At 38.1% G+C, this 17354-nt stretch overlaps 1 protein-coding gene across 7 annotated transcripts in view; it reads left to right on the forward strand.

The window, feature by feature from the left end:
* Positions 1-17354, forward strand: part of MAPRE2 (microtubule associated protein RP/EB family member 2) — a 201849-nt gene that overhangs the window by 93054 nt on the left and 91441 nt on the right. The window lies entirely within an intron of this gene.

Below are 17354 nucleotides of genomic sequence, written 5' to 3' on the forward strand. Positions count from 1 at the left end.
GAGAGAGAGAGAGAGAGAGAGAGAGAGAGAGAGAGAGAGAGAGAGAGCAAGGGGAAAAAATAGAATCCTCTAGATTAAACTGCAGTCTGATGTTAAACCGCCAGATTGATGGAGCTTTGTAAGAATTCTGCTTGCTGATTGGTGGAAGGATTGACAGCAGAGGTCATAGTGTCAGGCGTTTACCAAAATTTGCTGCACAAAACCCTTGGTTTCTTTGAAAGAAATTGAGCTACAGCAGTCGTCAAAAGGCAGGGTGCTTCCCACCCCCATTTTCTTGGGAGTTTATGGCCTAAATATGGGGTGGGGAGCTCTTCATTTTTCAGAGTAAGAGGTGATTTCTGGGGATTTGCCTGTGTCTGATTTGAGGACAGGGCTGCTTTTGGTTATTGTATAGAAGCCTTTTTGATGAAATGATTTGGCCCATACAGTTAGCAGCCTTTTTCAAATTAACATATCGGGCAGTTTGTTTTAGCAGATAAGCTCGTTAAAATTGTTTGCATTGTTTGATAAGGGTAATGTGAGGCTGTAGTCCTATGTGTAGCCTGAGCAGGGGGGATTTGAAGGAAAACACATCCTTAGGGCATATTTCCTCTCCAGTTCTTTTGTACTTGGGACAGTTATTTTTAAAGTTACCTTGATAACAGCTAACAATGCTTTTGCTTTTCGAGAGAGCATGCATGCATGCATCTAAAGCCATCTTCTTCCAGGGACCAACAGGAAATAGCTTTTTTTCTTTTTAAAACCTCAGTCTAAACATACAGATATACTAGGTACAATATGTTCACGAATATAATCACATAACAAAATTAAATCAGAGTACACATCTTCCTTACTATTTGATTAACTAGAAGAAGGCATTATTTGTTAAGTTTTTCAAAACTTAGAAGCAAGTCTCCTCCATCATCTCTGACAGTTATGTAAATACTTACTGGAAGTTCATCTTGAAAGTACCCATGAGGTCACAAAAATCTCATGTCTCATGGGTCCCTCTTACATGTTAATACAGAATCCTTGCAATCCTCGCAGATTCCAAGTGTTCTTTCCGCCCTTACATAAACCAAAATCAGGCATTACTTTCTGAGACTCTCTCCTAGAGGCCTTTATATCTTTTAATTTGGCGTTTTTCTTCCCTGCCTTTCCTTTTATGTTGAATGTGAACACTTCTGTTTCTAAAAGAAATTAAAAAGCCCAGGTTTGGGATTTTTTTAGCTATTTATTTCAACTATTGTTGCTGGCTATAGATGTGAAGCCTATATTTCTCCTAAATGATTTAAATTCCTACCATGTAACTAACATTCATTTTAGGGGAAGCCTGTCGCTTACCACATGGGCCATTGGAAATTGCCTGGCAGAAGTTTGTAACTTCTTTGAACTGACTTGAAATTTTCAATGGAATATAAGAAATATTTGTTTAATTGTTGAAATGGAAAATCCCTTGGCAGGAAAGTAAAATGTGAAAGTTAGGTTTGATTTTAAATAGTCACTTTAAAGTGAGCTCAGATCTTTGTTTACACTGAATTATGGCCAGCAATTACTCTCAACTCCCTGTAATGGGCTGAGAAACTCTATAAACAACACTCATCTGGCCAAATACCAAGGTTGTTGAGAATATTGTATTGTCATGATGTACAATAGGGTTACTAGCAATAATAGAATTTATATCAAAGGTCAGAGGGTTGGTTATACAAGACACTCTTAAGGTCAACATTATCCTGTGTCCCTTCTAGTGTGGAGAAGATCCTGTGTGTGGTATAGTGCTGACTGCTTCTGGAGGATAGTTAGAGGCAGAACAAGAGTAATGGGAAAGGGGGTAGAAATAAGACACATTTTAGCACTCTGGCTACATAGTCAATTTAGGATTGAGAACTCAGAATAATTTACTCATTTTGTTGCTAAGGAAACATTAAATGTATATTGAAAGCCTGACTATAGCCAAGCTAAGACCTGGCTTTGGCTAGAGATTTGGTATAGTCCTAAGTCATGAGATAAGGGCTGGGAGACTGGCAGCCCAAATTTAGAGCGTTTAAATAAAGGCCCAAAATGCTTTCTATTCTTGATCTCTTTCCTGTCCTTTAGATACCTACCTTCATTTCCCTTCACCTTATTTTCATTTCTGTGACTTAGCAATCGAGAGACATTATGTAATGGTGAATGGTGTGTTGGACTTGGGGTCATCAAGAATTAGATTCAGATTCTGCTTCTGATATTTCCTAACTGTGTGACCACGGACAGGCTATTTAACTACCAGCAGCCACAATTGTCTTCATTTATAAAGTGGAGATAATAATAGCACCCAACTCACAGATTGGTTGTAAGCATCCCCACCCCCCCCCCAAGATATGCAAGACACTTTGAAAACCTTCGAGCACTTTATAAGTGTTAACTATTCTATTTTTTTGACAGGGGAGTATTTTGCTATCTTATGGTTGGATAAAATCACCAGAACTAATGGAGCAAGCGCCCTAGGTCTAGGTACCAGTTTTTACAAATCATAAAGGGAAAGGACCAATAGTGAATGGACTATAGACGACTTCCTATGTCTAGCATATTCCCTAAGTGTTCAGGAAAGCTACATGCCTTTAAAATAAGGCCAGTAGAAGCTTTTATTTTCACGTGTGCCTTAGGTACCCCATATTATCTAGTGTGTTCTTTGGTCTAGCTGCCTGTCTACCTTGTTGCTGATAATTATTAGAGGAGGTGTGTACTTCAGTGAGAACATCAAGTTGTCCCCCCTACTAAAAAAGGGTATCCCTTGATTAGTGAGACCCAGGATGCTTTGTTTAGAAGAAACTAAACAAAGCAGAGACTAAAATGGCACTGCTGAACAGTGTAGACCTGTTTATGCAGCTTCTACCCACTGTTGGGTCACTTTCTCCTTCTCGGCTCCCAGCTTACTCACCGCGTTTCTGAATACTAGGCATACATATATTTTAAGAGGTGCTTAGGAAAAATGAGTGCTGCATTGGTGAGCTGGGTGACACTTTTAATTCATGGAGAGAATGAGTCGTGCCCTGGATTTCCCTAGAGAGTATGCTCCCCGTAGCTGTGTTTTACACAGATGCTACTGGGAAATGAGATTTATTAACTGGCCCTCTGCCCACTGCATCTTTGTTTGCATACTCAGAGCTTTTAAGAATGAATAGATTTAAAAGTGTAGAGTATGATTTCCACATTGTTGCTTATAATGGGCAAATACAGAAGCATAAGTTTCTAGAATGATCTTTATAAACAAACACTAGCCCCTGGAAATCATCTTTTTTTTTAAGATAAAAAGAAAACTGAGACATCAGATGTTGATTGCAATAGTCAACTTTTTGCAAAGTGTAATTTTTTAAATGAATTCTTCTATAAAACAATACTAACAATCTCTTTTTTTTAAAGCAATACCAGAAAGAATAGTAAGATCATATAGACCAGGTAGTTTTTATTTACACTTAGTTGGAAAACTTAGTTTGGCTAATAGACTTGGACATCCTTATTTTTTGACATGGTTACATAGCTTTGGATAAGCCTTTATTCATAGCATATCACTTGACTAAGAGGTACTTTACTAAAAACCAAATTTAGCATGGATCATAACAAAGTTTGGCCTGATCTCCTTAGACCAATGTTAAATGAGGCATTGCATAATGATTTTTTTATTTTTCTTAGAATGTTTTAAAAAGAAGCCTATTATCATTTGAGGCCAGATAATTAAACTGAAAAGAACCTATTTGTCAGTTATTGGGATTTCGATGCTTTGGGAGCGCTTCTCCTTTGCTCTCTTTGGCAAAAGATACTTTCCTGCACTGCAGGTTCCTGCACCAGTGGTGGTATCTGTTTACACTGCATTGTCTCAGCAGAGTCACTGGGCTTGGAAGAGCTTGCTAGGACTTTAGGTAGATAAGTAGATTTCTTTTCTTAGTGTCCCCTTTTCTTACAGAATACAACTAACAATGAGATTTGTTGCTTTTTGAAAAAATTTCTCTGCATTCCTTAAGAGTCAATTAATGGGAAAGGAAATTACGTAAGGAAGAAATGGTGAAGATAGCTCAAAATATTAGAAGACCCCAAGTCATGTTGGTTGTAAAATACATCCTATTATGATTATGGTGGCAGGTTTATTTAGTCTGATTCATTTAAATTTAACATTTATTGGGTGGCTACCATGATCAAATTATCATGATTGATACTGAAAAAAGATAGACATACCACAAATCATACAGTCAAGGAAGTTCCATTTGGGTAGGACAAAAGGACATTTCTATAAATAACTGTGATACTGAATCCAGCCTAACCTGACTTTTTGAGAATGAGTGCTAAAGAGAGGATCGGGCAAAATATTTCAATAGGAAAAGATGACTTTCAGTTTAGGTACAGTAAAGGTTTCATAGAGGAGATGGAAGGCAGCATAACTGGGCCTTGAAGGAAGGGAGGGATTTCAACTGGGAAAGATGGGGAACCAGTCCATTATAGAAACAGAGAATCATCAGAGAAGGAGGAATTGAACAGTGATAGTCTGGTGTATTTGAGGTCAGAAGAGAAAGGTTATTATTCTTGGGACACAATGACCAGTAGCGTCAAATACCACAGCCAAGCTAAGGATGTGGAAAGGAGGGAAAAAAGCCTTTGAATATAGTGATAAGAATGCTATTAGTGATCTCTTTTTTTTTTTCGGAGGGGGAAAGGCAAGACAACTGGGGTTAAGTGACTTTCCCAAGGTCACACAGCTAGTAAATGTGTCAAGTATCAGAGGCCAAATTTGAACTCAGGTCCTTCTGACTCCAGGGCTGGTGCTCTATGCACTGTGCCACCTAGCTGCCCCTATTAGTAACCTTTTGAGAAAGCTATTTCAGTAGTGTGGTAGGACCAGAACATTTTGGGAGGGCAAGGATTGAGTAGGGGATACAAAAATGGAGGCAGCCAGTTTTAGGATAGTTTGTAGAATGAGGTAAGAACCAGTAGACAGGTTGATATAGAAGATGCATGAAAAAAGAGAGAATTTAAAATAGAATTAGGTCTCAAATGAGACTGAGACAGGAAAGGAACAGAATGGAGAGTTACAGGTGAAGGAAGGGTTAGCATGAACAAGAGTGAATACCTCTTCCTCTGAGCCTGGAGAGAAGAAAATGATAGGTGAAGACATTTGGAGAGTTAGAGGAGATGGAAGGTTCAGGCCAATTGGTCTCAGTCGTCTTATTAATGTAATAAGTGATGAAACCTTTTTGAGATTAAAGGCTTGGAAACTGCTGGCATTGGAATCCAGAGGAAAGTAAAGACATTTTGGAATGAGGGTCTGAGGAACAGCAGAGAACATGATCCCAAGTTAATAGAACAAATACAAGTCTAATATTAAAATTAGATTCCTCGGGAATCAAAAGAAGGTAGACCAGGGCCGTGCTTTCCTTAAAAATATGATGCAAATAATCTGTACAGATAATTGAAAACTGACTCTTCTTTGCATAAACAGAACTTGGACAATGAAGATGTCATTTGTTTTCAAATGGAATTATCTACTAGTTTTATCTCTTTCACTTTTCAGTTTCCCATTGTTTCTCTTCTGTTTGGTACATTCAAATGAATTCATTTCAAGAACCATTTATTAAATATCTCGTGTGTCTTAAGAGACTGATCATGCAAAGATGAAAAACAAACATAGCCCATGCCCTAGTGGGGTTTACAATCTGACAGGCAGAACAAAACATAAACCCAAAGATAGACTGTGATAAAGACATAGTGTTAAAAGAAAGGATTTTGAGATGCACATTACATTAATCCTATAGTGAGACATTGTCCCTAGGTGAAGATGAAGATACTGGTCCATCAGTCAGAGGACATGCCTTTTAAATTTACTTTTCTAGAGGTGATAGATTTGCTTGCCTACCTACAAGTGCTCGCTTGGTCTCTTGTGACCAAAAATAGATGTCATACATAATCATGGAACTGAGAAATCTACCTTCGCCCACACTGGAAGGAAACCCAAGACCTTGATCTCATTAGCATCATGCTTTAAACAAGTAAGCTTTAGTTGCTCTGGAAACAAATAGTGAGAGCCTCATGTTCTCTTGACAAAAGTTACTGACTGTGGACAGTGGCAGCAGAATTATTCAGAGAACAAAATGATACATGATGATATATAAAATGGATTTTCCTATAGTTGTATTCTAGAGTTTGTACATAAAAAGCACAGCTATCATCCCAAATCTCTTTCTTTTAGAGACTGTTTAAACATGGTCTAGTATATTGTAAATTCCTTGGGGGCAGAGGCCAAGTCTTATTAAATCTCTGCATCCCCCTCCCCATTCTCCCCACCTCTCTCGAGTCATGGTATTGAACCATAGGAGGGTAGTTAAGAAATTGTATGACCAAGAAGATTTGCATAACAAACTCCTGATGTTTGTATCTGGAAGCTTTTCACCATTCTTTCTCCACTAGATTTGCCTTTGACTCTGCTCTTAAGATCCTGACTTCTCCTTCACACTTATTAGTTTGACCTGTAAAATCAGTCCTCAATTCAGAGTTCTGCTGTAGACAATTTTTGTCAGCTTTCCTCCCCTCAAAGGATAAAGTCAATACAGAAAAATCAGTGTTGATCAAAAAAGTATATTGAAGCAGTCTAAAAGCATTTGTTAATGCCATGTATATGCAATTTTCTAATATATACCATGTACTGTACTAAGCCTGGGGGGGGGGAGACAAAAACAGTCTCTGCCCTCAACAGGCTCACATTCTGAGAGATAACAGGTATGTAACTATGTACATGGGTGGCTAGGTGGCACAGTGGATAGAGCCCTAGACCTTAAATTAGGAAGATTCAGCTTCTTGAGTTCAAATCTGGCCTCAGATACTAGCTGTGTGACCCTGGGCAAGTCACTTAACCCTGTTTTCCTCATTTCCTCATCTGCAAAATGAATTAGAGAAGGAAATGGCAAATCACTCCAGTATCTTTGACAAGAAAATCCCAGATGGGATCCTGAACAGTCGAACATAACTGAAATGACTGAAAAACTGTGCACACAAGATCTCTGTGGAGTAAGATGGACGGCAATTTTAGAGAGGAACGATCTAACAGCTAAGACAGAAATAGCCTGCTACAGAAGGTAGGATATAAACTGAGTATTGAAGAAGCCAAGGAGTATTAAGAGGTGGTAGTGAGGAGGGAGAGTACTGGGGCATTAGAGATTGGGAATAACCAGCACAAAGGCAAAAATATAGGATGCTAAGGGTTGCATAATAGGGACAGTAAACAGACTAATGTAGCTAGACCAGAGGTGGAGAACCTGTGACTCTGAGGCCACATGTGGCCCTTTGACCAAATCCAAGCTTCACAGAACAAATGCCCTTAATAAAAGGATTTGTTCTGTAAAACTTGGACTCAGTCAAAAGGCTATACCCAAGGACCTCGGGGCAGCAGTTTCCCATCCTTAAGCTAAACCACAGAGGGCAAGGAGGGGATAAAATGTGAGAAGACTAGAAAAGCAGGAAAGAGGCATGTTGCAAAGAACTTTAAATGCCATACAAAACACTCTAAATTTTATTCTGGATGTAATAGGGAGATACTTGAGTTTATTGAGTGGAGGTAGAGGGCAGAAGGGACATAGACCTAAGTTTTAGGAAAATCATTTGGCTGCCAGGTGGAAGATGGATTTGTGTGGTGGAGGAACTTTTGAGGCCAATTAAAGGGCTATTTGAATCGCCATTATGAGAGGTGATGAGGACCTGGACGGGTGATGGCTATGTGAGTGAAGAGAAAAGGATACATAGAGAAAGATGCTGTGAAGGTAGAAAAGACAAAATTTGGCCACAGACTGGATAAAGTGGGGGGTGCATGGGCATGAGAAGATAAGGAGGACTCCTCTTAGTGCCTGGGAAGATAGTGGATGGGGAGGATGGGAAAGTTCAGAAGAGCAGAGGTTTGGAGGGGGAAAATGAGTTCTCCTTTGGGCATGTGCTTATGAGACATCTAGTTGGAGGCGTTTGATTAAGCATTTGCCTATCCAGGCTTGGAGTTCAAGAGATAGGCTGGGGATAGAAAAATAAATCAAGGAGTCACCTGCATAAAGATGATAATTGAACCTATGAAAAGGAACAAATACACCCAGAAAGTGAGTATGGAGAAAAAGAAAATATATTCTATTTCTGTGTGTGTGTCTCCATCCAAAGTCTCTGTCTAAGAACACTGAGCTCCCTTTAAGACTCAGTTCACATGCCACTTTCTGCAGGAGGCCTTCCCTGATTTCCCCAGTAACTGGGTTCCCCTCATCCAAAATTACTTTGTAGTTTGTTTATGTGTGTGTGTGTGCATTTGTTCATTCATTCATTCAGCTGTATGGCAAAGCATACGGGGAGCTGAGCTCAGAAAAAACCAGTGCTCATGCCCAGCCCTTGATACATACTGGTTGGATGATCCTGACAAAGTCACATATCCTCTTCAGTGTTCCCAGGCAACTTCCTAAGACTGAAAGATGCAGGACAGTCGTAATTCTGCATTGGTAGAGACTTCTTCCTCCCTGGGAGTAGCCTCCATCAATAAATCACAGGGCCAGAAAATGAAAATCTTTGTGTCTCAAATATGATAGACACCTTTCCAGTCTTCTTACACCTTAGTCCCTACGGTTTACTCTGTAATCCGGTGACACTGACCTCCTTGCTGTTGCTCTACCAAGATATTCCATATCCCAGTTCCAGGCATTTTCACTGTCTGTCTCCCATGCCTGGAGTGCTCGCCCTCCTCATTTCTGCCTTCTGGCTTCCTTCCAGTCCCAGTTAAAATCTCGCCTTCCTTTATTGGTCCCCCCCTGTTCTTGTGCCTTCCTTCTGAGACTCTCTGCAATTTATCCCATAAATAGCTTTTTGTACATAGTTGTTTTCATGTTGTCTCCCCTATTAGACAGTAATCTCCTGAAGACCAGGGACTATATTTTGCCTTTCTTTGTGTCTCTCACCCTTAGCACAGTACCTGGTACACTTAATGGATGTGTAATGACTGTATAATATACCCTTTTAAAACCCCATTTTCCTATTGACTCATTTTAAATTGGGCGATCATTTAAACAAGAGGTGCATATTGTGCCCATAATATGTATACAGCAATGTGCTAGATATGCTGAGGAATTCAGAAGGACAAGAAAGCCTGGCCTTTGCACTCCAGAGGTTCATGAATTAGGAGACGGAAGTCTAACAACATGGGAAGTAACATGAAATTTTCATCACAGTATAATAAGGGAAATGGGGACTAGATGTAGAGTTTTCATTGGTGAAGAGAACTCCAGGGTGGGGAAACTGTGAATGCAGGTTGGCACCTCCTTCTGCAACTTACAATCTTAAGAGAGTCTCCTCGACCACTGAGGTTAATAGCCTTGCTCAGGGTCACACAGCTAGCATGTGGGAGTGGAAAGTGGGACTGGAACCCAGATCCTCTTGGCTGATAGTTCTACGCCAGATTGTAGAGAGTGTAACAAAATGATAAATTCTGAACACTCAGAAGTGAGGGAGACCACAGACCCCTGGAGGGGTTAAGGAAAGGTCCATAGAGGAGATGAGATTTGAGCTGGATTTTGATGAATGAGTATAATTTTTAGGTTGGTCAAGAGGAGGAAGGTGTTTGTTCCAGGCAGGGACAATAATCCAAGTGGAATGAGAACTAGGATAATATGTTGGAAAACAAGATTGGATCAGTGCAATGGGGCTACATTATTGAGAGCCCCTACGGTCCAACAGGGAAGTTAGCTCACTTTTGTATTCCATGAGACAAGGTAGATGACCTAGAAGATTCTGTGTGGTTCTGACATTATTCCGTACTTTTGATCCAATAGCAAATAGGGAGCTACTGATTTTTGAGTAGGAGGGTGTGGCATGACGAAGTCAAGATTATATGCTGGAATGTAGCTTCCTTTCTGAATTTTTAAAAATTGAAATAAAATGCATTGGGAAAATAGAGTCACCTAGTACCCTACTGAGCTTTTTCTAAGCCATCTGTTCTCCCCCTATGAGCAGGTTGGCAGCTTGTACCTCTCTGAAATGCCAGGAAATGAGTTTCTAATTGGCTCAGCACAAAGGTGAGGATGCTCCAGCATGCAACAGTTTATTCTGACTCCCTGCTCCCACACAGGAACCTGTTCATGGGAGGAGATGATACCCTGGAAGGGTCATTATCAAATCACTATGCTGGGCACGTCATTTTGGTCTATTTGAGGCCAGAAGGGCTTCAGGCTTCTTATTGGTGCTAGAGATAGTTTTTCAGAGACTGAGGCAAAGGCAGTAATTTTATTTCATGCAGGCATTCTCTACCAAGGGCAAAGCGAATTGATCTTTAGCACAGGCCCATTAGGGGTTGGGGCTATGCCTTTGATCCAGTGACTCTGGCCTCCTTGCTGTTCTACATATTAGACCCTCCATCTCTTGGCTGCAGCCTTTTCCCCTGGCTGTCCCTAGTGTCTTTATTCATATGTATATGTGATCAGTAGAGATACCCAGAAGCCTTTGGTTTTAAGTTAAAGACATGGTTTTTAGAGTCCATCGTTATTGATAGTTCAAAAACAGAACCCTCCCCTACCCAGCTTGCTGTCAGTGATCCTGTCTTGCCTTTTAATGTCCTGGGAGCTGAGGCTGATAGAATTTTTTTTTTAAAGCTAGGCCTGATAACTGTAGCATTTCCATTTATATTTTTAATAAGATCATATTGATGAGAAGCAGTTTAGGGAATTGGTATCCTAACATTAATTATAAAGATTTGCTTTCAAATTTTGTTAATTTAGTTTGCTAAGAGAAAAGGGATTTGTGCTTCTTTTGTGAAACATATCCCTTTATTGTTATCAGATGTCACAGAAATGCTACTTTGATTGTCAGGAAAATCCCTGTTAGGTGAATTTCTGGGTATTTTTCCACTAGAAGTTTCTATAATACCAAATTGCAAATACCATTTTTAGCCAGTGAAAGCTTTAATATCCCCTCTCAGCTAGGTCAGGGCAGCTAGGTGTTATGCAGTGGATAGAGTGTAAGGCCTGGAGTCAGAAAGATCTCAGTTCAAATGTGACCTCAGACACTTACTAGCTTTGTGATCCTAGGCAAATCATTTAATTCTGTTTGCCTGAGTTTTTGTAAAATGAGCTGAAAAAGGAAATAGCAAACCTCTTCATTCAGTATCTTTGCTAAGAAAACGCCAAATGGGGTCACAAAGAATCAGAAAAAACTGAACAACTCCTCTTAGCTAGCTGTTATAATCAATAAAGTAAACCTCAGGAAGACATGAGTTCAAATTCTGCCTCAGACATTTACTAGTTAGTTTTGTGATCTTGGGCAAGCTACTTTAGTGTCATCATTTTCTTCATCTTTAAAATAAAGATTGGGGGGTGGCCAGGTAGCACAGCGAGTAAGAGCACCGGCTCCAGTGTTGGGATGACCTGGAGATCGAATCCCGGGCTCAGATACTCAGCACCACACCCAGAAATAACTGGCCGTGTAACCTTGAGCAAGTTACTTAACCCCGATTGCTTAAAAAATAAAATAAAATAAAGATCATACTAGCACCTACCTGACACAGGGTTGTAAAGACAATGATCAAATGAGATCACTTTTGTAAAGTGCTTTGCAAACCTTATCTCTCTCTCATCCAGCTCTCTCTACCCAAAAATATTCATGTAAATCTTGTTTCCTCTTTTATTTTGAAATATTATACATTCGGTGTCTTAAGTATTTTTTTCTGTTTTTACACGAATGAATCTTTTAAAATGGGAACTTAGAGACTGTACAGGCAGAACCCTGAATTAAACTTCCTTTTTCAAGATAATTATAGTCTGAATGGAGAGATTTATATTATTTATCTGTGTTGTACTTGCTACCACTCTCCCCTCCCCAAAGGTTATTTTTCACAAAAGGAACCATTTAGTGAGGCAAGGATCAAAGACACAACTTTATATGATCCCTCAAAGGGGTATCTTTTAGTACATAGGCTGTGTCTGTATTTTAACCACTCCCTAAATTTCTCTCTTCCCATCCTCACTAGGGCTCTACTCCCTTGAGTTGAAACAACACCAAGCCAACAGAAGCCTTCTTATTAAGAACATTATTATCATGACTGTACTGATTTTTCATGAGGCAAAAAAAACCCTCTTTCTTAAAAATGATCATTTACACAAATTAGCCAGATTACTCATTCCTCTTAAGCAATGAGGAAGTCTCATTTTCATCAATGAAAATAATGCTTCCAGTCATACAAAACTTTTCTCTTAGTGTTAGACAACACCTAGTCCCTATAAGGAAAAAGTGTGAACCTTAATCAATGCACTGAGAACCAGATTTGGTACATAGTTCATAATTTCTGTAATGATAGAGGAACGGGTTAAGACAAGAAAGAGGATTGATAAGAAATGGGTTGTTTATATACATAGATTATTTTTAAGGCTCTATTTTTTAAACATTATGTGGTCTAAAAGCTCTTTTTGGAAGACCTATAATTCCCAATCATTTCATATGCATGCACTCTTATAGAGAAGGCAGTATGCTATAGTAGTAAAAAAGGAACTCAGGAAGGCCTGGGTTCAAGTCCTACCTCTGACACATATGACTGTGTAACCCTAAACACCCTGCAGATCCCCACCTCCCAAATGCTCTAAGCAATTCTTTAAGGTTATAAATTTCTGAGAAAGTGCTGACCTACATTGGTAGAGTACGCCTCCCTTGGTAGAGTCCCTACACCAATGAAACCACAGGTCCAAATCCTAACCCTGTTTATCAGTCAAGGTAAACAGTTCTGCTTTGGAAATAAGCAGATTTTAAATGTGTATAAAGATGGTTCTTTTAATATTTTGACAACCATTTGCTGATGTTCTTTTTTTTCTTTTACTATTTCTAATAGTTTATTATTTGGCAGAATTTTGCCAAGATTATAATTGAAAATTAAAAGCATAATCCTATTTTGGTTTTCTAAAAATTGATGATATTTTGCTTTTTTTCTTTAGGGTTTTTGCTTCGGGTCTCAGACTTTAATTCTTTGTTCTTTAGCATCAGCCTCCTGCAAAGCCCTGGGAGGTAATTTGTCAAAAGGCTAGAGGCAATGACATCCCAGGGAGGCTTTCTGATGTTCACTGTGTTACTTTTGATTATAAACACTAATATCCTAAATAGTTGCTTTCCATGTGTTTCTGCATGGTTTTCAGTTATACTCTGCAAATAAGGAGAAGAATGCTGTGCCTGTTAAAATATATTGTTTCAATTAGCATCTTAGAATGACATTTCAGGTTGCTTAGAATGTGACAGAAAAGCAAAATCCCTTTTGAATTTTTACAGGCTTGATATTCTTAAGAAAAGAAACATTTTTTAGCTTTAAAATCCCAATGTAACTAGAACAGCAGTCTCCTAAGAATGAAAGATACACCAAAATAGTTATATGTCCTATTTAAACCATTTATTCAGTGTACAAGGTGTGCCTTGATAAAAGTATGTTACTGGTTAACAAAAATGGTCCAACACTATAACTCCTTAGGACACATCATGCCTACAATTTTTAAAAAATGAAATTTGTAAACAAATTTTAAAAGTGTGCTTTATGCATACTTAAATTGAAGAATATCATCAAATAGAGATTAGTTCATTGTTATAGGGATTAGAATAAAGCAACTTAGAGGGAAATGAGAAGCTTATTGCTTAAAGTTAAGGAAAAATAAGCTATATATGTATTACATAGAACTGAGATTAAAAAAATAACCAAAATATTTTAATACAACACCAGACACATTTCAGAAAAAAGGAAAATTATATGATCATATTTAAGTCTCAAGTATGCCACTAGATTTCAAAATATTTGCCTAAAAAAAACTATTTATTATGTCAACTCAATAACTCATACGTGAAATATTGTAATTAATTTTTAGCATCAAAATCACTTCTCATTTTCCTGCCACATACCAAACCATAACATATATTTAGTTTGTTCCTTCATTTCCTTTAAAGAGACTGTATATTTTTGTAGCTGGATGAGTATTTCATCCACCTTGTAGTAAAAGCAAAATACTACAAAAAGTTCCATGAATTCTGTGGTGAAGGCAAAACAATCCCCTGAAAGGGTTTTATATATATATATACACACACACACATATATATACATATACATATATTATATGTGTGTGTGTATATATGTTTCAAATTTCTCCCAGGATTACAAATTATTGGCACTCTCTGTTATTTACTGTATTTCTCTCTCCTCATCCAACTCCCAAACCCAGCCCTCCCATCTTACTCATTTTGCATGGTAATATCACTAATGAAAACTGGGATGAGCTCACAGCAGTTCTCTTCTGGTCACACCAAGACAGATTATCCAGCAGCTTGGGTTAAGGCTGAGTGGTTTTCCAGTGGTGAGACTCCACAATTAACTGAAAACAAAGACTGAGAGGCTTTGAAGAGATTATCTCCATATAGCCATAGGGACCTGTTCAATATCCAGGAAGAAAGGAAAATGCAGAAAGATCCTGAGCTTTGCAAGAACGACTCCCTAGGAGTGGAGAAAATGGAAGAAGGGGGTAGGGATTTTTTGTAGCCTCTTTATCTGATTCTAAATTTTCTCCCTCCTGCCCCACATGACCACCTTAATTAGCCTTGCCTTGTAAGCAGTGAAATCTTCCATCACCTCACCCTGGCTCCAGGAAATCTTTTTGGTGTTATGGGAGCAAGGATGCTGAATGACTCTTACTGAGTTCCCAACTCATCCTTCCTGGGAGAAAAGAGGAGTAACAGTTCAATTCATCATGAAGTGCCCACTATTTGCATGGCATTATGCCAAGTGCAGTTGGACCTCTATGGTCCCATTTTATTCTAAATCTATCAATTATATAAATTATTATTATATATTATATATAAAATATATATTATTACATATATTATATATAATTATATAAATCTATCAATTATATAAAAATAATTCCATGATTCTAGTTTGAAATGTTGACATTTCAAAGGAAAAATGACATTTTTAGAGGAAAAAAGAGGACTTCGTGAAAAGTTGGATGAGTTAAAATAACTGATGTTTGTCACCTGGGATACTAAAAGAATAGTAGCACTATGGAAGAAATGGGGAATCAAATTTTGACTTTGATTATTATGTGACATTTTATTCCCACCAGCAATCCAGTTTGAGATCTTTACCCTCCCGTTATTTAGATACCTAAAAATTTCCCTAAAAACAAAACAGAAGGATGGCTTATCTCAAAAACCAGTTAAGGACGAAGTGATTGAATTAAAAGAGTGGGGGAGCCCATCTCCCTAATCTGTGTTAGTATCACTACGCAGACATTCCCTTGTTAATAGAAACAACAGTGAACATCCTTCCAGATGGTCTGTGTGTATCACAACCACTTCTTCTCCAGTCAGAAATTTGGTTGAGAATGAAGAGAGATGGTCTAGACAATTCAGCATCATCTTTTCCTACTCTAAGATTTTAATATACTTTATAAGGGCCTGACACAGTGTCACATCCACCTACTCTTTTAAACTGTCTTTAGGGGGAAAAAAATCTGTGCCACACAATCTGATATTTAATTATATTTGGTTTATTCTCTAATTATTTCATGTATGTTCATTATATCTTCACAATATATTATCAGTTGTAAAGACTCTAATGGAAATATTTTTTATGCACCACAAGGCCTAGTGCACACAGGAGGTTCTGAATAAATACCTGTTGTTTGTGTTGATTAAAAGGAAGTGTATCGTCATAATATTAAGATGCTTAAAATTCCATTTTTGGAAGAAATTCCATTTGAAGAATTCTATTCTCCATTCCATTGAATAAATTCTACTTTTGAAGAAAGATAAAGACCTTTAAGATTTCATATAATTTTATTTAAATTTAGGGGTTATATTCAATATTCCTAAAAATTTTAACAGACTTAAATGCTAAATGAAAAGTGTTTTTAAAAATTCTTTTTACACAGGCCACATTAAATATTTTTCATCAGAATCCTTTCAGAGATTGTTCAAGTAGCATGATTTTCCTTATTTTTACTCTTTTCTTAACTGAAGAAGCCAAAGTTGTCTGCATTAAGCTTAATAGTAAAACTTATGTGACATACTGTTCATAAGACTGAGTTTCTTGAAAGAGGAAGCAAAAATCATATTTAAACTCATTTAGTGTTTTGAGCCAAAGGTGAATAATACAACTGTTTGACTTTATATGTTAAGAGGCCAAGGGAAAAAAAAAAGCTGCTCTCTGAAAATAGTATTTTGCTGTTCTCTGGATGACTCCATTTTTTAAAAAATCTTTTTCAGTCCTTGAATAAGAAAATATTCCAAACCAAAAATATTGGCATTTACAATATGAAAGCATACAAGGATTTGAGGCTATGTTGAAACTGTCCTATGTAATGCCTAGTTATTTAAAAAAAAAAAATCTTGGCTCCCAGAGCTGTGGAAGGAAGCTGCTTTGGGCTAATCCAAAGTCTACTACTTTGCTTAACAATCTCCAGGCATGAGAAATTAGAGGTCACTTTGAGTTTCACAAATGACCTAGGGCTTCTAATATGGGGTTGTGAGTGCCATTTAATTTCGTTTATAGAAATGTTTCTTTTGCCAAAACCTTAAGGCAGAATTCAAGATGTGTTGCTGGTTATATGTTGGCAATAATTTTCTTCTAGTTTCAAACTTCACTATTTACTGTGCTGTGACTGAGTGGGTCATTCAAGAATCATCTGGGAATGTGCTTTGAGAATTTGCCTTAGGACATTCCCTGAAAGGCAGCCAAATCCTATTAGACAGGACATCCTGTGATTCCCTTAGTTTATGGTGACCAAGGGCACAGCTTTTTTTTAAGAAGGTGATTGCTTCCTTTCCAGTCAATAAGGATGTCCAGAAATGCTGAGGATCGTTTGACTCTTAGGCAACATAATTGTATCAAAACAACTAAACCAAGAAATCACCTGAGAATTCACAAATTAAAGGAAAGCCCAAGTCTTTTTTCCTTTACTTCAGTGAGATACAGACGACCCAGTGTCTGTCAGCACTCAAGTGACCACCAGTTCAGTGGACTTGAAATTCTACTCAGTGTTCGGAAAATCACTGAGTCATCAAGCATTTATTGAATTCTACTACCTATATGTGCCAAGCTCAGTGCCCAGGTGCTGGGGGTACAAAGACAGACGGAAGGAAGGAAGGAAGGAAGGAAGGAAGGAAGGAAGGAAGGAAGGAAGGAAGGAAGGAGAGAAAGAGAGAGAGGAGAGAAGGAAAGAAAAAAGAGAGAGGGAGGGAGCAAGGAAGGAAGGAAGAGAAAGAAAGAAAACTGGCTCTGCTTATATGAACCATTTTACTAGGGAAAGATGTGTTTATATATTTAGAATAAACACAAAACTAATACAAGATAGTTGAGTACAAGAAAGGGAGGGGGG

The sequence above is a fragment of the Petaurus breviceps genome, unplaced genomic scaffold (genome assembly GCF_028583685.1).
Source record: "Petaurus breviceps papuanus isolate PSGF00001 unplaced genomic scaffold, PetGlider_PUasm1.0 38, whole genome shotgun sequence".
NCBI classification, from domain to species: domain Eukaryota; kingdom Metazoa; phylum Chordata; class Mammalia; order Diprotodontia; family Petauridae; genus Petaurus; species Petaurus breviceps.